General features: G+C 23.6%; 1 protein-coding gene across 1 annotated transcript in view; it reads left to right on the plus strand.

The window, feature by feature from the left end:
- The first annotated feature begins 3,947 nt into the window (after positions 1 to 3,947).
- Positions 3,948 to 20,942, plus strand: part of LOC122511583 — a 123,174-nt gene continuing 106,179 nt past the window's right edge. The window contains exon 1 of the mRNA XM_043626937.1: positions 3,948 to 4,182. The gene's annotated coding sequence lies outside the window, so the exon portion shown is untranslated. The remainder of the gene's footprint in view (positions 4,183 to 20,942) is intronic.

Consider the following 20,942-nt stretch of genomic DNA (forward strand, 5'->3'; position numbering starts at 1 on the left):
TCGGAAGCCTCTGAATTTACTCTAATTACTTTCCCCTTGGTATTGCGCCTTGAAAAAAATGTTATCGAAAATAACAACTCTTTTGTTGGTTTTTTATATATTTTTGCGACGAATTCGTGATGGCGTTTTTTTTTTTTTTGTTTTCCGAACACCTATAATTTATGTACAAATATTTATTTATTTGAAAGATTAATATTATATTATGTTATGTTAATTAATTAATTAATATTAGATTTTTATTATTCTTATTATAATTTTTACAGCTATTTTTACAATTTTTTTTATATTATTCTACTATTTTATTATTATTATTTAATACTATTTTTGCTATTTTTTTATTACATTTTTACTGATACACATTTTACTACAAATTTACTATTATTTTATTATTATTACGATTATTACTATTATTTTTATTATTACGAATATTACTATTATTTTTATTATTACTACTTTTATATTTTTTCCATACAACAGTAATAAAATAGATTATAGCAATAACTACTTCATTTTTTTTTTAATAAATATTTTTTAGAATATTTAAATGTTAAGTAGACGCTACAATCAATTATTTGAATATTTTTCACCAAAACAACAATTTCGAAATGTGAATAACACATTTTTATTTGTTTAATATTGAAATTATATTGTTTTATCTCTATATTCTATTAATGTATCTTTTTTATATTCGTAACAATTGTTTTTATCGATTTTTATATGAAAATATTTACTGGAACAATTATAATAAAAGTTGAATTGCTTTTAAAAAAAATATTTAACATTCCAGTAAATTTTATAGGTGCATCTGAATAATTTTTTTTATACTCTAGCCTGAATTTTTTTTTAATAGATATTGTCAATTGGCGGTAATTGTAATTTATAGTATTGTGTATCAAATTTTCTGCAACAGTTGTGAATGAATTTTTTCTTAACTTGTTTGTGATTAAAAGAAAATCGAATTTAATTTTATTACCAAATTTTCATTCAAAATAAAAAAAATAGTATTGAAGTAAATGATAACAAGTAATAAAGTAGAAAATAAAAAATAAGGAAACAGAAAATTAAAATAATAAAATAAATAGAAAATAAGATAAAAGTTAAAAGAAAATAATAAAATTGAAAATAAAAAATAAGAAAATAGAAAATATAAAAATAATAAAATAGAAAATAAAAAATAAAGGAAACAGAATATTAAAATAATAAAATAAATAACAAAAATAATAAAATAGAAAATAAATAACAATAAGATAGAAGATAAAAAGTAATAAAATATATAATAAAAAAGATAACAGAAAATAATAATAAGATTAAAATCATCTCATATGCATTGCCCTTGATTTATTAAATATTAGAAATTAAAATTAGTTTTCCCAAAAATAATAAATTTTTACTTAATATAAATGTACAAGAGAAGATTTAATTTTAAAAATATGTGATACAATTTTTTTAACAAATTTTTTTCCCCTGTTTAAAAAATTTCCACTCGTATTTCGTTAATGCGATGACTTTAATTTGCATTTTAGACTAATTGGAAAAAATATTTTTCCAACTTTTATCAACAAAGAATGTAAATTGTAAAGTGAATATTAAATTTTTCAAATTTTTGACTATTTGTAATTTTTATTTTTCGAATATTCACTTGTAAAAGAGTGGAAAAATTTCGTTGAATGCGCGCACCGTCGGACGAACGCTGTAGACGAAGACACGCCATTTTGTCGTTTCTTCCTTCATTATTGACGTAATCTAAGGGAAAATTTGCCGAATTTTTTGCTAATTATTCCAAAGATAATGATACCAGTCTCCTTGATTGTTTTTTTTCGCGAAAATTCTTTTTTGGTACTTTTGAGAAAATTAGAAATTAGAATTTTGTATTAGTTAGGGTAGAAAAAAATTTTCTTTTTAGTTCTCGATTTGAAAACTTACTGAAATTAGAAAATTAGAAAATTATTAAATGTGTTCATCTGTTGGTATTTTTATGAATATTTTTGGTGTTAATTTGCGATGTGTGGATACATATTCACTATGGTATCGTTTATAGAGAATTTTTTCCCATCATTTATCGATATAAATTCTTTTATTCTGAACTGTTCTTTTTTCGGGTTTTATTTTCATATTCTCTTTCAATATTCTCTCACAAAACTGTTTCAAGGATTTTTTCGAAAATTTATCTTTCGGGTGTGTAATTTCTTTAAACGATAGGAGTTTTTTTTTCTTTCGATATTTTTTTTTATTGGAAGATCAGTGCAGTTGTTGAATTTTCAAGTTCTTTTTCTTTCTTTTGCTTTTATTTTTTATTATACAATTATAATTATAATTAGTATTTTCTATTTTTTCCTTGGTTTTTTATTTGCTTTTTCTTTAATATTTCTTTTCCTTTTCTTGAATACTTCTTTGCTATTTCTTGAATACTTTTTTGCTTTTTCTTTAATACTTCTTTGATGTTTCTTTATTATTTCTTTGCTTTTTTTAATACTTCTTTGTCCTTTCTTTAAATCTTCTTTGTCCTTTCTTTCATTTACTTTTTGTTCTTTCTTTAATATTTTTATTTTCTTTTCCATTTTTTTGCTTTTTCTTTGATTTTCGTTTCATTTTCTTGAAATATTTCTTTTTTTTCTTCATTTATTTTTGGTTTTTTCTCTAATATTTTTTTGTTTTCTCTTTAATTTTTTTTCTCCTTTATTCTTGATTTATGTTTTGTAATTTTTTTTCTTTAATATTTTCTTGTTTTTTCTTTTGCTTTTCTTTTCTTTTTTTTTAATTTTCTCTTTATTTATTTTTTATTGTCTTCTTGATTTATGATTTCCTTTCTCTTTTAATTATTTTCTTGTTTTTTCTTTAATTTTTAAAAAAATATTTTTAGTTTCTTTGCCTTTTCTTCGATTTTTTTGCTTTTTCTTTGATTTTTATTATATTCCTTGATTTTTCTTTTTGCCGATTTTTAATCTTTCTTAATTTTTTCTCAATTTTTACTTTACATTTTTTAGTTTACAGTCATTGTTGGTTTCTATTTTTTTATTTTATTATTTTATTAATATTTTCTAGTATTTAATTTACTTCAATTTATATTAATTAATTTATTTGTATTTCAAGATTTATTTTATTTTCAATTTTATTCTCTTTTAATTTTTATTCTATTTTAACTTTTATTCTATTTTAATTTTTATTCTATTTGAAATTTTATTCTTTTTTAATTAATATTCTATTTTAACTTTTATTCTATTTTAAATTTTATTTTACTATAATTTTTATTTATGATTTAATTTTTAACTTTATTTAAATTTTTCTATTCGATTATGGATTTTTCAAATTTAATTCTCTCTCTTTCTCTCTCTTCGTTTGTTTTATTACTTCTCTCTACAAATTTTGGTCTTTATTTACAAATTGTTTGACTTTCTTAAATTCCCATTTCGTATTTATTATTGTTTAGTTTTCACACAATCGTCGACTGTGAATTATTAACGCATTGTCTGTGTCTCTTCTTCTCTCTTTCTATTTCTCTTCGAAGGTGATTTCTGTTTTTGTTTTGAAACGTTCTCAATACATTTTTTTCTATCAGCAAACCTTACAGTTCATTGCTCCTTTATCAGTAGTGAAATATTCATTCCATCGAGAACATCTATTTTTCTCTCTCCTTTTTTCTTTCTTTTTTCATCTTTTCTTCTTCTCTTGTTTCTTTTCGCTCCTTTTTTCTTCTATATTCTTTCTTTTCTCTCCTTTTCTTTCTCTTTCTTTTTCTTTCTTTTCCTCTTTTTTTCTTCTCTTTTTCCTTCTTTTCTTTTTTTTCTTTCTTTTCTCATCTTTTCTTCTTCTCTTATTTCTTTTTACTCCTTTTTTCTTCTATATTCTTTATTTTCCCTCCTTTTATTTTTTTCCTTCTCTTTTTCCTTTTTTCCTTTCTTTTCTTCTTCTCTTATTTCTTTTCGCTCCTTTTCTTTTTATTTCTTTTCCTATTTTTCCTTCTTTTCTTTTTCTTTCTTTTCCTCTCTTTTTCTTCCCTTTTTCCTTCTTTTCCCTTTTTTTTCGTCGTTAACTAAATTCATCCTTTCATTTAATTTTTATTCTTTAATCACCGCAAAGAAAAAAAAAAAAAGTGAGACATTAAAAAAAGTGCTACAGTGCAAAACGTACCATTTTCTTCCTTCTAATGACAACAATTTTGCAGGGAAAAAAAAGAAACAATTGGTAAGTTCGCATTAAAAAATTTTTTCCTCTTCTACCCCAAAACAATTTTCTCCGTAAATTTTAATTTTATTTTTTTATTCTCCTACGTTTAAATCTTCTTTCTTTTTTTTTGTCTACTTGTGTATTTATCGCATACATAAAAATGTACATTTTTCTCTCTATATCTTTAACTTTTCCACGCAGTGAAGATATGATGAAATTAAAAAAATTATCTTGAAAAAACTTGTCGCTTTTGTAAAAAGGGGGAAAAAATATTGCATTGTCTTTTTCGAACAAAGAAAGAGTCTCCACGCACTCATCTTTTTTTCCCTTGGGGAAAAAAAGCAAAAGAAAAAAAAATTTGAGTCACAAAGCCGAACCACGGGGAAGATTCTTCTCTTTCCAGGATATGAGGGAGAGGGTCTTGTTTTATATATATACAGAGGATTGCAGTATAAAGTAGTTGAGATGATGAGTTTGAACTAATTCAGAAAAATGCAAAATACAAAAGGGTGCGGCCTCTCTAATCCTTGAGAAGCTGAAGGCTGGTGGTTGGGCAGTTTTTGGTTTCCAGTGGCGTGCTGGGGTAAAGGGGTAAAATCGCTGGGGTAAAGAGACGATTTTTTCTCTCTTTTTCTCTCTCTCTCTTTTTCCTTTTCCTTGTCTTTGTCTCTCATTCTTTCTTTCTCGCTTTCTTTATTTTTTCTCTTTCCATATCTTTATTTCCCTTTTCCTCTTTTCCTTTCTTTTTTTGTCTCTCTTTCTCTGTTTTCCTTTCTTTTTTTCTTTTTCCCTGTCTTTGTCTCTCTTTTTCTTTCCCTTTCTTTCCTCTTAAGAAGGAAAAAAAATTTGAATTTATTACAAATTATCAAAAATTCAAAAACCCGATTTTCTTAAAATTCAACATTTTCTCTTCTCTTATTTATGGTATAAAGCTTCACTATTTTTGTGCTCTTAAAAAATACTTTACTTGTTTTTATAAGCAGCATAATTTTTCGACAAAAATTAAATTATTTAAAAAATTTTTTAAAAATTTTAATAAAATTCTTTGCAAAATTTCAATTATTTTCAAATGTTTTTCGCAATTTAATGTTTCTCAATATTTACCATTTACATAAAATTTACCAAGTAATTTAATAATTGAAAAAAAATTTTGATACAATTCTACGAAAACATTCAACTATTTTCGTGAATAATAAAATTTCATGTAGGAATTCAATTATTTTCATCGCAGAATTTCAAATATTTTTCATACAATTTCAAATAAATTCCTCGAAAAATACAATTATTCTTAAAAATTTTATTAAAACTTGACAAAAGAATTCAATTTTAAGAGACATTCAATTAATTCAATAAAATAATAAAATTCGTTGCAATAATTCAATTATTTTCATAAAAAACTTTTAATTTGTCGCAGGAAATGAATTATTTTTCAAAATTTTTTAAGTAATTCTCCAAAAGAATTCAATCATCTTGATAAACAATAAAATTCTACTCATAAAATCAATTATTTTAAGGGGTATTCAATTCTTTTGAAAAGAAATAAAATACTTTGCGAAAATTAAATTATTTTCAAATTTTTAAAAAATTTTCTTCAAGAATTAAATTATTATTGTCCAAAAATTTAAATAAAATTCTTATCAAAAATCCTATTATTTAAACAAAATTTAATAAAATTCTTCGCATGAATTCAATTATTTTTTAAAATTTTAATAAAATTCTTGATAAAGTTAAATTATATTTTCAAAAATTGTTCTAAAATTCTTTAATATAATAAATTTCAGTAAATTTTAATTAAATTCCTTAAAAAAAAATTAATTAATTTCAATAGTTAATAAAATTCTTCGTAAAAATTAAATTTTAAGAAAGATTAAATTATTTAATAAATGATTTATTTTTCTTTATAAATAATTAAATTCTCGTAGAATTTTTTAATAAAAATTGATTAAAAAATGAATTTCGGTTAAAATTTTCGACAATAATTTAACATTATTTAACATAACTTTGAAAATAAATTATTCTATGAAATATTGAAAGAATTCTCTGATTTTTAGACAAAAATTTACGTTGGACAACAAAATTCATAATTTTCTTATAAATTCTAGAAATTGAATATTTTTCCAGTACTTTAGATAAAATTCCCTGACAAAATAAAACGATTTTATAGAAGATTAGTCAATCTTTTTTAATATGAAATATAATTAATAAGTCTTAAAATAAATATTTCTATTTTTTCTCACAAAATAATCAGTGTTTTAAAAAAAAATTTCAAAATTCCGGTCAAGATCAAAATTTACTGTCATTTCCCGGTTTTTCCAGGTTTAAAAAAATTCCCTGTCATTTTTCGGTTTAGCGTCTACCCTGTTAATTATTTTTAGAGCGAATCATAATATTTCTTTAGGGTCAGGGAAAAAGTCAAAATTCTGTCTGGAAATCAGGGAGAAACAAAATTAAATTTTTATGGCAACTCTGAATATTTCTCTCTTTCTTCCTTTCTTACTCTTTCTTTTTCTGTTTTCCTCTCTTCCTTCCTTTCCTTCTCTCTTTTCCTAACTTAGTTTGCCTCAAAAATGGAAGAGAAAAATAGGGAGATGATGAAATAGGGAGAGAAAAAAATAGAAAGAGGAAAAAAGGGAAAGAGAAAAAATAGAGAGAGAAAAAAATAGAAAGAGGAAAAAAGAGGGAGAGAACAAATAGATAGAGGAAAAAAATCGAAAGATGAAAAAAGAGGGAGAGAAAAAATAGAGAGAGAGAGAGAGAGAGAGAGAAAAAAAAATAGAAAGAGGAAGAAAAAGGGAGAGAAAAAATAGAGAGAGAGAGAAAAAAAAATTGAAAGAGGAAAAAAGAGGGAGAGAAAAAATAGAGAGAAAAAAAATAGAAAGAAGAAAAAAGAGGGAGATAAAAATAGAGAAAGAGAGAGAGAGAGAGAAAAAAATAGAAAGAGGAAGAAAGAGGGAGATAAAAATAGAGAAAGAGAGAGAGAGAGAAAAAAATAGAGAGAGAGAAAAAATAGAGAAAAATAGAGAGAGAAGAGAAAGAAAAAAAAATAGAAAGAGAAGAAGAGGAAAAAGAAGAGTAAAAAGACAGAAAGAAAAAAAAAGAGAGAGAGAGAAGCTCTCTCTGAGGCAGGACTTGGTATAATAAGCATTACTCGTACGCCATAATCCTGATCAGGATTCTGGGCGCTTTTGTGAATAGCAGAATGTTCTTTTCCTTTGTTTACAAAAACGCTTTAGCCTTTTCGATGTCGAGGCAACAGAAAGAGTGAAAAAGAAGATGAAGGGCGAGAAAGAGAGAAACGACGACGAATGCTTAAAATGCTAAATGATCTCTCAACATTTTGCCGTGACGGTATAACGGCGTCTCTGATAGGCCGCTGGGCAGCCCCTCGGAAGATGGCTGCTATATACGGTATAACCATTGTAAAGTAGGCAGGCAGGCAGTAGGCAGAGGGCAGATACTTTGAAATATTATACCTACGGCCCGTATCGTCGGTTACGTCCGGCAAAAACAATGCGAGATATCGCCGCGCAGAACGCACCGAGCATCTCATCCCTCTATTTTAAATCCCCTCCCTCTCTTCGTCCTTCTCTCTCTCTCTCTCTCTCCTTCTTTCTCTCTTTTGCCTTTGTCGACGATTTTTTCAGATGTATAATTTTAATTAATTCATTGACGACATTCGTTGGGCGCCAACCTTTTCTCATTCCTAGAAAAAAAAAGAAAAAAAAAAAATTGTCGCTATCCGAAGGAACCAGGCTTGATATGAAGGACATGCGTTCAGGATCAAGGGTCAGATTACCTCTTTTCCGCGGCCATTTTAACGAACCTTTTCTTTTTTTTATTTTTTGAAAAACCACTGTTCCGTTCACAAGAAATGAGAATGTCAAGCAACTATAATTAACAACGGTTTGGGGCAAGGAAATAGGATTTTTTCGGTACGAGGGGGGAGGAAAGCTACGACTCGTAATTTAGATTGTTTCGCCTCTTTCAGTGTGTTTTATTATTGCACATGCGCATTGAATTGTGAATTTCGCCTATCTTTTTCTTTCTCTATCTCTCTCTGTGTGTTTCTGTGAAAATTGACTTAAATTCTAGAAATTTATTCACGAAGAGTATGATTTTCATATAGATAATATGTGGAATTAGGTAAAAAAAAAAAGAAAAGAAGAGAGAATGAAAGGAAAAATTAAATGGCAAACAACACGCGCTCTCTTTCTCGTTGACGAGGTAATTTGTAATTTGTAAAAAGAAATCTACTTTTTCCCCTCATGTATACAATTACGATTTTTCATTTTTGAATCAGCTTTTGAATTATTAGACATGCGGTACGAATTTCTATTTAATTTTGCTTTCGGAAAAAAATTTCATTTCATGACTTATTCTTTATTTGAAAAAAAATTGTTTAACATGAAAAGAAAATTAAACCTTGGAGCCATGTGGACAAAGTTTTGGATTTAAATATTGTATTTTTATTCAATATTTAATTTCTATACGAAAAAAAGTCCGAGAATTCGGATATAAAATTTTATAAATTTGAATTTCGCGCCATTTTCATTCTGTGTTCGTCCGTCAGGTGAAGAGAAAACTCTCTCGCAAGCGAGACAGAGAGAACGAAGTATAAGTAATGAGAGCGTCAAAGCGTATTTTTATTTTTAATTTTAAAAAGGGTAAATAATTTTTATTTATAATAATACTGACAATAATAATAATACCTATTAATAATAATAATAATAATAATAATAACAATAATAATAATAATAATAAAATTTTTAAATACATAAAATATAATACTTTAAAATACTAAAGTACTGGAAATGAAGAAAGTAATAATATTAAATTATTATTATTTTTAAAATTAATAATCATTTTAATAATTAATTAATAAATTAATAAAGTTAATAAATAATTAAAACAGAATTAGTGAATTTATTTTATTTAACTTAATGAAAACGGAACAAAAGTAAATTTTTGAGCTATATTTTCAAGTTTTAAAATTAACGAATGCAGTATTATTTTTTATTTAATTTCAAAATGAAAAAAAAACTAAAAAATGTGCATTTGCTTTTTGTAAATTTGAATTTGGCGCCATTTTCATTCCGTAACCGTCCGTTAGATGGAGAGAAAACTCTCTCGCAAACGAGATAGAGAGGACGGAGTATATAAGGCAACAAAGTCGGCCGAATTATATTTTTACTCTTAATTCGAAATTGTTAAATAATTGCTATTTATAATAATAATGATAATAATTAATAATTATCAAAGAACAATAATATTTTATTAGATCTTCTTAATTCTTCCCTTAAAACTTTTCTTGAAAACTTAAAATATTTTCCTCTCTTTTAAAAGAAAGAAAATTTCACGCGCTATAATTTATCACCTTATAAATTTTCTTTCTTTCTTTTTGCAAGGAATTATTTACAGTGTATTCGGGATATAATATTATTCTTTTTCTTTTTTAAATGTGAGATATAAATGTTGGTTTATTGAAATAAATATTTCTTTAAAATCGTGGTAAATTTCTCTCTCTCTTTCTCTTTTTTTCCTTTTTTAATATTGAATCAAACAAAATATTGCTTCGTCTTTAGTTAAATTTTATTAACCCGGCAAACTTTCACTGAAATCAATTTATTGATCAAACGGGGAGTATTAAAAAAGGCCAGCCACTTATAAAATAATATCTACTGCTGATGGAAATTAAAATACGGATAATTAGTTTGAAATATTTTACAATAATTTGTGTTTAAATCGACAAATTAATTTTTAATTTCAATTTGAATAAATTTTAATTTGAATTTAAATAAGTTTTAATTTTAATTTAAATAAATTTTAATTTCTATTTAAATAAATTTGAATTTCATTTTAAATAAATTTTAATTTCAATTAAAATAAATTTTAATTTCAATTTAGATAAATTTTAATTTTAATTTAAATAAATTTGGAAGAAAAAATAATTCATAAAAAAAATTCGAAAGAAACAATAATGTTTAAGAAGTAAATTTTTATTTGATAATAGAAAAGTAATCGTTTGTTTGAATATTTGAATCAAATAATTTTTTTTCAGTGAATTGGTTTATTTACTGTTGGATTAGATCTCAATAAATTTTTTTCCCCAGAGATATTAAAATTATTGGTTCAAATAAAATTTAATTGAGTTGAATAAAAATTATTTGCTCCAAGTAAACGATTATCTGAAAATAGAAAAGTAATTGATTATTTGTTTTTCAAATAAATTTTTTTCCAGTTATTTTATTTATTGACTGTTGAATTTGAAACAAAATTGTATCTGAATATTTTTTTTCCATCAGATTAGATTTTAATTAGATCTCCAACAAATAAGTGAATTTTTTTTGGACTAGATTTTAATTATATCTTCGATAAATAAATAAATATTTCTGAAATCAGTTCTCTAAGCACTTTTTAAAGTGAAGAATAATAAAATTGAAAAAAGTACCAAGTGCGACTAATTCTAAGATTGTATTTTAATTTTTATACCCAAGGCGTCTCCTGGCACTTTGGGACAGGAAATTTTTTTGTTTTCTTTTGCTCAATTTTAATTAATTATTGCAAAAAGATGGGGGAGACGGCAGGTTTCGTACGACATTTATGGTTGAGGGATCTGAAACTCGTGCTTTGTTTTAGGTAATTAAAAACCCTGCTCGCGCTAGAGCACACGAAAGCTGGTTTAAACAACGTGATAACAATTTTAAGTAATTAATTCGTTTGCGCATGTGCATGACAAATGTTATGCTTTGAATTTGCTTTTCGAATTTGGTTTCGCATTACGGGCGGTATAGAAAAAAAAAATTTAATAATTTAATGAGAAAACCTATGCAAATTGTTTTATATACCGCAGCAAATTTTTTTTTTTATCAAAAAAAGAAATTTGGAAACCGAGAAGATAATTGATAAAAAAAAAAGAAAATTGGTGAAAAATTTAATTCATAAAAAGAAAATTAGGGGAAAAATAATTTTCAAAATGAAAATTTGAAAGCAAAAAAGAAAAATAATTCACTAAAAGGAAATTAGGTAAAATAATTTTTGGAAAGAAAATTGGGAAACAAAAAAGAAAATAATATGAGATAATATAATTTACAAAAAAGAAAATTCGGGGAAAAGTAATTTTCAAACCGAAAATTTAGAAACAAAAAAGAAGTCATAGGAAAAAATAATTCTTGAAAAGAAAAATTGGAAAAAGATAATATAGAAAGAAAATTTGTGGTGAAAAAATTCATAATAAAATTTGTGAAATAATTTGTAGACAATTTGTGATTAAATTGCGGCTTTTATTATTTTTTTTTTATTGTTGCTTGGTCGCGACTGACTTTCTATATATGCGGCTTAAGTAAAAATATAAATTTCCAATTTTGAAACGCGGTCTATTTTAACGGGCGGCGCCACGCCGATTAATCAAACGGTAGAAAAATTGGAAGAGGAAGCTATTGACAGCCGGCGCGATATAAAAAATAAATGAAATTCAATGCCGTCCCCGAAGTCGGTGTAGTTAATAAGCAAAAATTTGTCAAAGTGACGGAGAACTCTATATAACGGTGAACTTTATTATTACATACACTTCAATTTTCCTATATGATATATGTATATAATATTGAAAAGCTTAGAATTCGTCGAGTATTATCGATAAAATTTTACTCTTCCCAATTCTTTTGTTTTAATTTTTACCAATTTTTCTTTTTTTTTTAATCGCGATAATCGTTTTTCTATATTATTTATAATCTTTTCTATATCTTAAATATTTTTATTACCAACGAAATTTTTATTTTCGTGAAAATTAAAATTGAATTTGATTTTACTTTTTAATTATATAGTAATTTTTACTACTTTAGTAAAAATTACTATTTATTAGTCAAATTTACTAATTTAAAAAGCAAAAATTCTTTCACTAATTAAAATTCCTAATTTCTACTAATTTTTCAGTAAAATTTACTAATTAAAATTTATTAATTAAATTATAAATAAATTAAAATCTAAATGAATTGAATTTTAAAGAATTAAAATTATAAGTAGATGCATTTTTATTTATTTGTCTGTATTTTTATTTATTTATTTATTTATTTGCATCTTCTTTCACAGCGTTATTTATGTAAAATGAAAATGTAAATATAATGTTTTTTTTGAAAAATATTGTGTATGCGAATTTACAGAAATGATGGGGAAAAAAATTACTCGGGAAATTAATAAAAAATATAGTAAAAAAAAATTCATTGTTTAATGAAAAATGTATTCAGAGAGTTGTTGAGAAATTTAGAGTATAAACGTGGATGCGTAATTTCTCGACGGCCATTGCTACGCGTCGTCGCGACGTCCGACGGAACGCTTTTTTCACGAGTGGGCGTGTCAACGAAATAAAAGCCATGAAAATGTTTTAAACTCAACTTTTCTAATTTACAACAATTAAAAAAATGTAAAATATCAAATTTTTTTTATTTAACACCTCGAGTTTTGCATTATTGCATCAAAAAATTTTAACAAAAATAATTAACAGCAGGAAATTTTTAAATAAAAGTGAAATTAAAATTTGTAATTTTAATCTTAAATTAAAAAACATTTATTTACAACTTTATTTATTGAAATGTAAACAGGCTTTTAATTCTGAAAGATATATTTAAATACATCCTCTAAGGAACCGAAATTAAATTTATTTCTTTAAGCAGAAAGTATTCGAAAATTATAATTTAAAAATTTTTCATTATTAGAAATTAAAGGATTTTTTTCAATTAAATTTTCCTTTTAAATTAACATTTAAAATTGGTTTTTTTTTGCCGAAATGAGAAATTTGCTTTTTTTCCCTTCACTAAATAGTTTTGAAACAAAATTTATCTGAATTTTGGTTTGAAAATGTTTTATATTTCAATTTCGAATAACTACTGTTGGATGGTAAAATAAACGTGTTCATAACTTTTTCAAAGTTCTCTTTTTTTGGTATAAAAAATTTAAAAAGAAACAGGAAGGGAATTCTAAAAATAATCTTTTTTAAACTGTCCTTTGTTTTCTGTTTTTAAAAAAAGAGAACATTTGTTTTCAAAATGTATTTCTTGTTTTTCTGAAAATTAATTTATTGTTTAAAATTAGAAATTAAGAGTTAAAAATTAATTCAAATTATGGAAAAAAAATTAATGCAAATTAAGCATTAAAAACTAATTCAAATTAAGAATTAAAAATTAATTCAAATTGAGAATAAAAAATTAATTAAATTATAATAATTGAAATTTAAAATCGGTAACAATTTGAATTTAGATTGAAATTAAGAATTGAAAGTAATTTTAATTATTTTAAATTTAAAGAAAATTTTAATTGAAAATAATTTTAATTAATTAAACTTTATAATTGAAAGTAGCTTTTGAATAATTAAAAGTAATAATTGAAAATAATTTCACTTAATTGAAATTAATAAAGGAAAATTATTAGAGTAAATTAAAATTAAATTTGTAAATTTAAATTAAATTAGTAAATTAAAAATTAAGACAATTTTAATTAATTAAATGAAAAAGTGTAAAATTACATAAATTAATTACAGAGTATATTCTTGGAGATGTCAAACTGATACCAATTTGGATCAAAATAATAACAAATTGAATGAAAAAGATAGCAGCAAATTTGAGAAAAAGAAAATTATTTAGATTTTAATGAATTAAAATAAAAAGTCAAAAATTATTTTGAAAATTATTTAGTATTGAAAAGAAAGAAATTTAAATCTAAATTGTTCAGATAAAAATTTTTTTCTTGTTCCCCTTCCAATTAATTATTAATTTAATTTATCCAAAAAAAAACAAATTAATATCTTCCCTTTTTTCTATTAAATTTTCAATTTCACCCTTTACTTAGTTTTATACAAAAAAAAACCCCCATATATATGTATTGGCTAGAAAAAATTTTTTGCAATCTTTCGATAAACGAATAGTTATAAAATTCAAAATATCCCTTCCTGTTGTCGAAAATTTTTCCGGATATACGTGTATCGCGTTTAGATTGGTAAAAATCAAGCGCTTTTTCACCATAAAAAATTTAATGGAATTTCTACGTCTATATATACATATATATATTGGATTTCACGTGTGTACGCGTAAACTATAGTGGTCCCTTAGCTTGAAAATTTGTATCTATGAACATTTTTTTCAATATCCATCTCCTGTTTGTTAAGCAGCGTAAATGCGTAAAAAAAATACATAGGGATTCCCGACAACGCGACGTCGCAGATAAAAGGTCATTCTAAAAAATTTTTGGTGATTTCAACCGACGGTTCCTCGTATACATGGATGAGAGAATGTCGCTCTTGTACTGGCGCGCGAGCTCTTTTTATTTTTCATTCTTTCTCGTGTTTTCCTTAAAAAAAATGGAAAATTTTCCCGTTGAATGACAAAACATTGTAAAGACGAAAATTGTTTGACACCTTTTGCTATTTTTCTGTTTTTTTTCTACTTTTTTCTTTTCAATTTTTTTTTCTTTTTCTTTTCTATTTTTTTCTTTTTCTTCTTTTCTATTTTCTTTTTGTTTTCCTTTTTTATTTTTCCTTTTTTTTATTTTTTTGTTTTTCTTTTCTATTTTCTTCCTTTTATTTTTGCTTTTCTATTTTTTCGTTTTCCCTCTTTTTCTTTTTGTTTTTTGTTCCCCCCTCCCTTTTTTTTGTTTCCTTCCCTTTTTACCCATTTTCAGAGAAAAATACAAATCTATCAAAGATCTAGAGAAATAATAATAAAAAAATACGTAATAATAATCACGGGGCAGAAAACTGTGAAGAATTTAAAATAAAATAAAATTCTTTGCCAGAATTAAAAAGATAATAAATTGAATAAAATTTTATTTAATTATTATCTTTTTATTGAAATGAAGGCAATAAACAAAAAGCCTATTAAGCACGATGAAAAATATTTTCTCTGCTTCAAAGCAAAAAGAAAAAAAAATGTGACGCTTAAAAAAATTCTTGGTATTTTATTATTACCATCTCATAATCTTCTTTTTTTTTTTTATTTTTTTTGTCATTACGAACAAGATTGCTTTATATAAAATAAACTCAGAATCTGTCTGCATTCGGAATAAATTAGTTTTCCTTTACAATAACCCACAGATGTGGTAATTTTCTTTTACCAACACGAGAAATTGCTTGCTATATTTTTCCTTTACTAAATCAAGTATAATATACTTTTTTTCAATTTTATTTTTGATAAAAAAGAAATTATTTAAATTCTGTATATTCTTCTTTATTTCGTAGAGTTAATTCTTTATTCTTTCCACAATTATTATTATCGTCGTCGTCTTTGTCGTCGTTGGGATTTTATTATTTTTACAATCAGGAATTTTTTAATTTATTTTTATTATAAAGTTTAAATGAAACTAATTAGTTCTTAAATAGATAAATAAAACGAATTTATTTTTTTTTTAGGATAAATTTAAGAAAAAAGACATTTATTTTATGACAAATTTAAAAACTTTAAAATTATTTATTTGGTTCGAGTAAACGACTTTACTATTATGAAAAAAATATTCATTTGTATCAAATATTTATTAGTATCAAATAAATATTTTTTTTTTTCAAATCTTTAATTGTACCAAATAAATATTTTTTTTATCAAATATTTAATTGTACCAAATAAATATTTTTTTTTATCAAATATTTAATTGTATGAAATAATTTTGATAACTAATAATTTTTATTTAAATCAATAAAATCGCATTTGCTTTAAATACTGCAGTTATTATTTGTTCAAACACAATTTATTTGATTTACATAAAAATTATTTGATTCAAGTAAATATTTATCCAATAATAAACTAATAATCGATTATTTTAAACCAAATAAAATTTTTTTTAGTGTATGATAAATATTTTTTTTTTAATACAATAAATGTACTAAAAAAAATTTATTTCCAAATAGTCGATTACTTGTCAGTTATTAATAAAATTATTATATTAGTAAAATAAATATAGAAATAAAAAATATTGGTGAAATAAATATAAAATAAATACAGTAATAAAAAATATTAGTGAAATAAATATAAAATAAATACAGTAATAGAAAATATGAATGAAATAAAAATAAATAAAATATAGAAAGTAGAAAATAAAAGTAAAATATTATTTAGCAATACTCTCTAAATCTGAATATGTGAAATTTCACTTATTGTACGTTATAAGTCGTCCTCTCGATCAATAAGTGCATATACACTTATAAATAAGTGAATTTTTCACTTATTCTGAGTGAAATTTCACTTATTATAAGTGTATATGCACTTATTGATCGAGAAGACGACTTATAACGTACAAATATGTGAATTTTCACATATTCAGATTTAGAGAGTAAATTAATAAAAAGATTGAAGTATATTAACTTTTTATTGTTTAACGAGAAAAGAGAGCAAAGAAATATATTAATTATATCGAATTAAATTAATATTGTCAAAATAATTAAATAGAAAAGAAAAAATATTTGCAGGAATCTTCAAAGAAAATTTAAAATTGGGTCGTTGAGGAAAAATATATATAATTCGATCTCGAATGCTTTAAAAGCACACGAAATAAACTCGTATTTAATTTCATCGATGCAACATGTTATATTTATTTTCATTGTTTGCGAAACGATTAATAATGAAATGCGTAAACGAAAATGAATTATGTAAACGTGACATTTATTTACAACAGCTGTTGCAAGTGTGAACCCATGATAGTCATGTTGAACAGAATTAAGCTTTATTCAGTTTTTGTCAAAAGTGAAAGTGAAATGGTGCTTTCGATTAAAAAAAAGAGAGAGAGAGAAGAGAAATTGAAAGGGTGATGCTATTGGAAAAGGACACTCAATGTCGCATTGTTTTTTACTCGTGGACGTTGATACACTCGTCGAATAAAAATAGGGATTAAAAAACAAGCGGAGAACGATTTATAAAGAGGATAAAAAGAGAGAGAGAGAGAAATCATACCACAATTATTATATACATTTTTTTTTTTTTGGAAAGAGAGAGAGAGAGAGTGTCACTTTTAAAATGTAGGTGAATTTTATCCATCTCGGGCAAATTTTTTTTCACCATAGACACACTTTCATCGGTTGATTATATTGACAGTATTTTTTTTTTCCTCGTACGTGCGGTTTTCCTTTTTATTTCATCTCCCACCTATTCTTCTCGCTTTTTTTTTACACACATTTGACAAGCAATCGAGATCAAAATTTGATTTATTTTTTTCTACATTCAGATAAGATCGTTTATTTATTTTTTTTTCGGGTGTAAAAACAAGGGGCGTGTACGTATAGTTTTATTATGAACGTAAAATCACTTGACGCGAACGGAAAAAATTGATGACGCGAATATTCTGCATTTAAGTCATAACTAACTTTACGTTGAGTGCAGAGAGAGAGAGAGAGAGAGAGAGAGAGAAAATAATAATAATAATTGAAAATAAATAAAAAGGAGAAGAAGAAAGTTTTAAACTCGAAAAATATGATCTTCATTTATTTATCGGTTATTTCATGGACGGCACGGAAAATCACTTGTTGCTTGTCACTGGCACAATTACTCTTTTTCATTATTGGTAATTTGTTATTTTCTTTCTTTTTTTTCGATGGGAAAAAAATTTTTTCCGAGTTGATAAATTTTTTTAATTTAGTTGTACTTACTTTCTGGTTTTTTCGTTTAAATTTCGCAATTTATACTTTTTTTTTTATTGTTTAATATCCTCTTTAATTTATTTATTGTTACTTTTTTAATTTATTTATTTATTGTTACATTTTTTAATTTATTTATTTATTGGTACATTTTTTAATTTATTTATTTATTGTTACATTTTTATTTTTTATATTTATATAATGTTTTTAATATATTTACTTATTTAAAATTTTCTACTTTTATTTAAAATAATTATCTAAGAGAGAAAAAAATATTTCATTTTAGTTTATTCATTAATATTTTTTTTAATAATTTATTTATTGTTATTCTTTCCCCAAAAATTTATTTATTTATAATTTTCTACTTTTACTGACACTGAGAGGAGTGAAAATTTACTTAATTTATTTTTAATATAATTTTCTACTTTTATTTACAACAATATAGTATCGAAAAGTGAATATTTATTTATTTATAATTTTCAACTTTTATTTACACTAATTATCGAGGAGTGAAAAAAAGATCGCGTTGCCGTGAGCGAAGGGTCAGGTTAACTGGGGTCTTCTTATGGCAAAGGTCGCATCCGTGGGACCAAACACTGTCCCAATGGGACCGACCAATGAGAATTTCGAAGAGCAAAAACGAGTTCGCTTTTGCGGAGCCACCTCGATAATGTGCACAGTGCACAGTTTGCATAAATTCGTGTCTGCTCTCTTTAAGATTATTACCATAAAGGTATACGAGGAGAGACCCCCCATGAAAAAAAGAGGGAGAGGGAACTAATCTTATTTTTGTCTCAAGATCGAATTTTTGTTGTTAAATTTTTTCTTGTTTATTATGCTAGACAGAAAAAAAATTCTCAAAATATTTTTTTTTCAGGAAACTTAATATTTTTTAAATTAACTTTTTGTATAAAAATAAAAATAAAAATAAAAATAAAAATAAAAATAAAAATAAAAATAAAAATAAAAATAAAAATAAAAATAAAAATAAAAATAAAAATAAAAATAAAATTAAAAATAAAAATAAAAATAAAAATAATAATAATACTAATAATAAAAAATAATAATGATAAAAATAATAATAAAATTAGTTAAAAAATAATAATAATCATAATGATAAATGAAAAGTATAGAAATATTAATTTCAAATTATCGAATTCAAAGTATGAAAATATTAATTTCGACAAATTTTTTTTTTTTGACTGAATTAATTATGTACTTCTCAGAGTTGAAAATCGATTAATTTTTTTTTGAGAGAGAGAAAGAGAGAGATATTTAACTACCATGTCCGATTAATTTTACAGATGTTATTGCATGTTTTAAAAAAAGGAACAATTTCCATATTATTGGAGAAATTTTAATATACAAATGTAACAAAATTGATTAAAATGTCATTATCTGCTCTTTATCTGTATGTCAATTTTGTGTCTATTTTATAAAACAGTTTTATTTCGATCGATATACGTACAAATACTTGGGAGTATAAATAAATTATAAAAAATAAGAATAAAAATAAAATTAAAAATAAAAATATAATAATAGTATTAAAAATGAAAATATAATAATAATCAAAATAATAATTAAAAAAAATGAAAGTAAAAATGAAAATAAAAATATAATAATAAAAATAACAATAATAAAAATAAAAATAATACAAATCAAAATAATACAAATAAAAATAATAATAATAAAAAAAATAGTAAAAAAAAATAATAATGTAAATAATAATAATAATAATGTAAATAATAATTCAATCTCTATTTAATGTGAATCGGTAAAAATATGTCTTATTGGAATAGATATCACATGTAAGCAAATCGATATATTGAGAAAAAAGGTATTTTTTGGTTTTTTTCTTCTTTGGAGAGTTATTGATATAATTCCTTTTCTCTCCTTCTTGTTTTCCTCCCATTAAATCGAGAGTGAATTATTGGTAAAGGACTATTAGCAATATATTTTACTATCATTTTTGGTGGGTCTGTGAATTTTATCCCTCAAATCTTTTTTTTTTTTTTTTTTTTTTTTTTTTATTTTAGTTGAGACCTCAATTGAGACAAATAATTGAGGGAAAAATTTTATAGAAAAATGATTGTGATAATAATTAAATTAAATTAAAAAAAAAATTAAAAGCTAAATTAAATAATTTAGACACATAAATTTGACTCCCCTGAACTCCCCCTAAATTAATAAAAAAATTTTATTTATTTATTCGAATTAATAAAATATTTATTATTTGTAATTAATAATAATTTTATTACGCAAAATTCAAAAACGGAAATTTTAATTAATGTTATAATATTAATATTTTTGGTATATAATTAATTAATATTTGTGAAAATATATTCGATATAATTAAAATTCAGTGTAATTAATTAATACCTTCGTAGAAATATTCCATATATAATTATCATTCAGTGTAATTAGTTAATATCTATTAAAAAATGTTCTACTCTTTAAATTTTAATTAGTAAAAAAATATTTACTAATTTGAATTTTTGACTGACTTTTTGCTTTTGAATTAGTAAATTTTACTACCAAATATTTTTTTTTATTTTTTACTAATTTATTAGTAAAATTTAATATCAAATATTAATTTTTTATTTTTTACTAATTTATTAGTAAAATTTACTGATTAAAAAACAAAAAGTCAGTCACTAATTCAAATTAGTAAACATTTTTACTAATTTAAATTTAGAGAGTATTTTTTTATTTTATTTATTTATTTACTTATTTATTTCAATCGCAGTTCTAGTGAAATTCTACAGAATACTTTTGACTGAGTAATATGTTTAAATTGATAAAAGTTTCGTTTTGAATTTATTTTCCCCAAAAAAATGAATTTTTCGAAATTACTTTTTTCTATGTAAAAAATATAAAATTTTCTCGTGGGTGGGTTTAAAGTTGACACTATTGAAGGTGTCTGGTCACTGGAGGTATACAGACTATGTATTTTCGTTTCGTGGTGAAGCTACGAGGAGAATACGATTAACACCATATGAAATTGGACCTCTTTGACTAACGTGACCTTCGAACGGTGATGCACTTACTATAGAAAAGTGACATGGACCACCCGAGTTGTATTTTGTTCCCCATTTACATTTTTTTTTTCTTTTGCTTTCATTTTTTTTTTTTTTTTTGCTTTATTCGGAAAATAATTCTCTAAACTTGTTCTCAA

Source organism: Leptopilina heterotoma, unplaced genomic scaffold (assembly GCF_015476425.1).
Source record: "Leptopilina heterotoma isolate Lh14 unplaced genomic scaffold, ASM1547642v1 Lhet_88, whole genome shotgun sequence".
Lineage (NCBI taxonomy): Eukaryota > Metazoa > Arthropoda > Insecta > Hymenoptera > Figitidae > Leptopilina > Leptopilina heterotoma.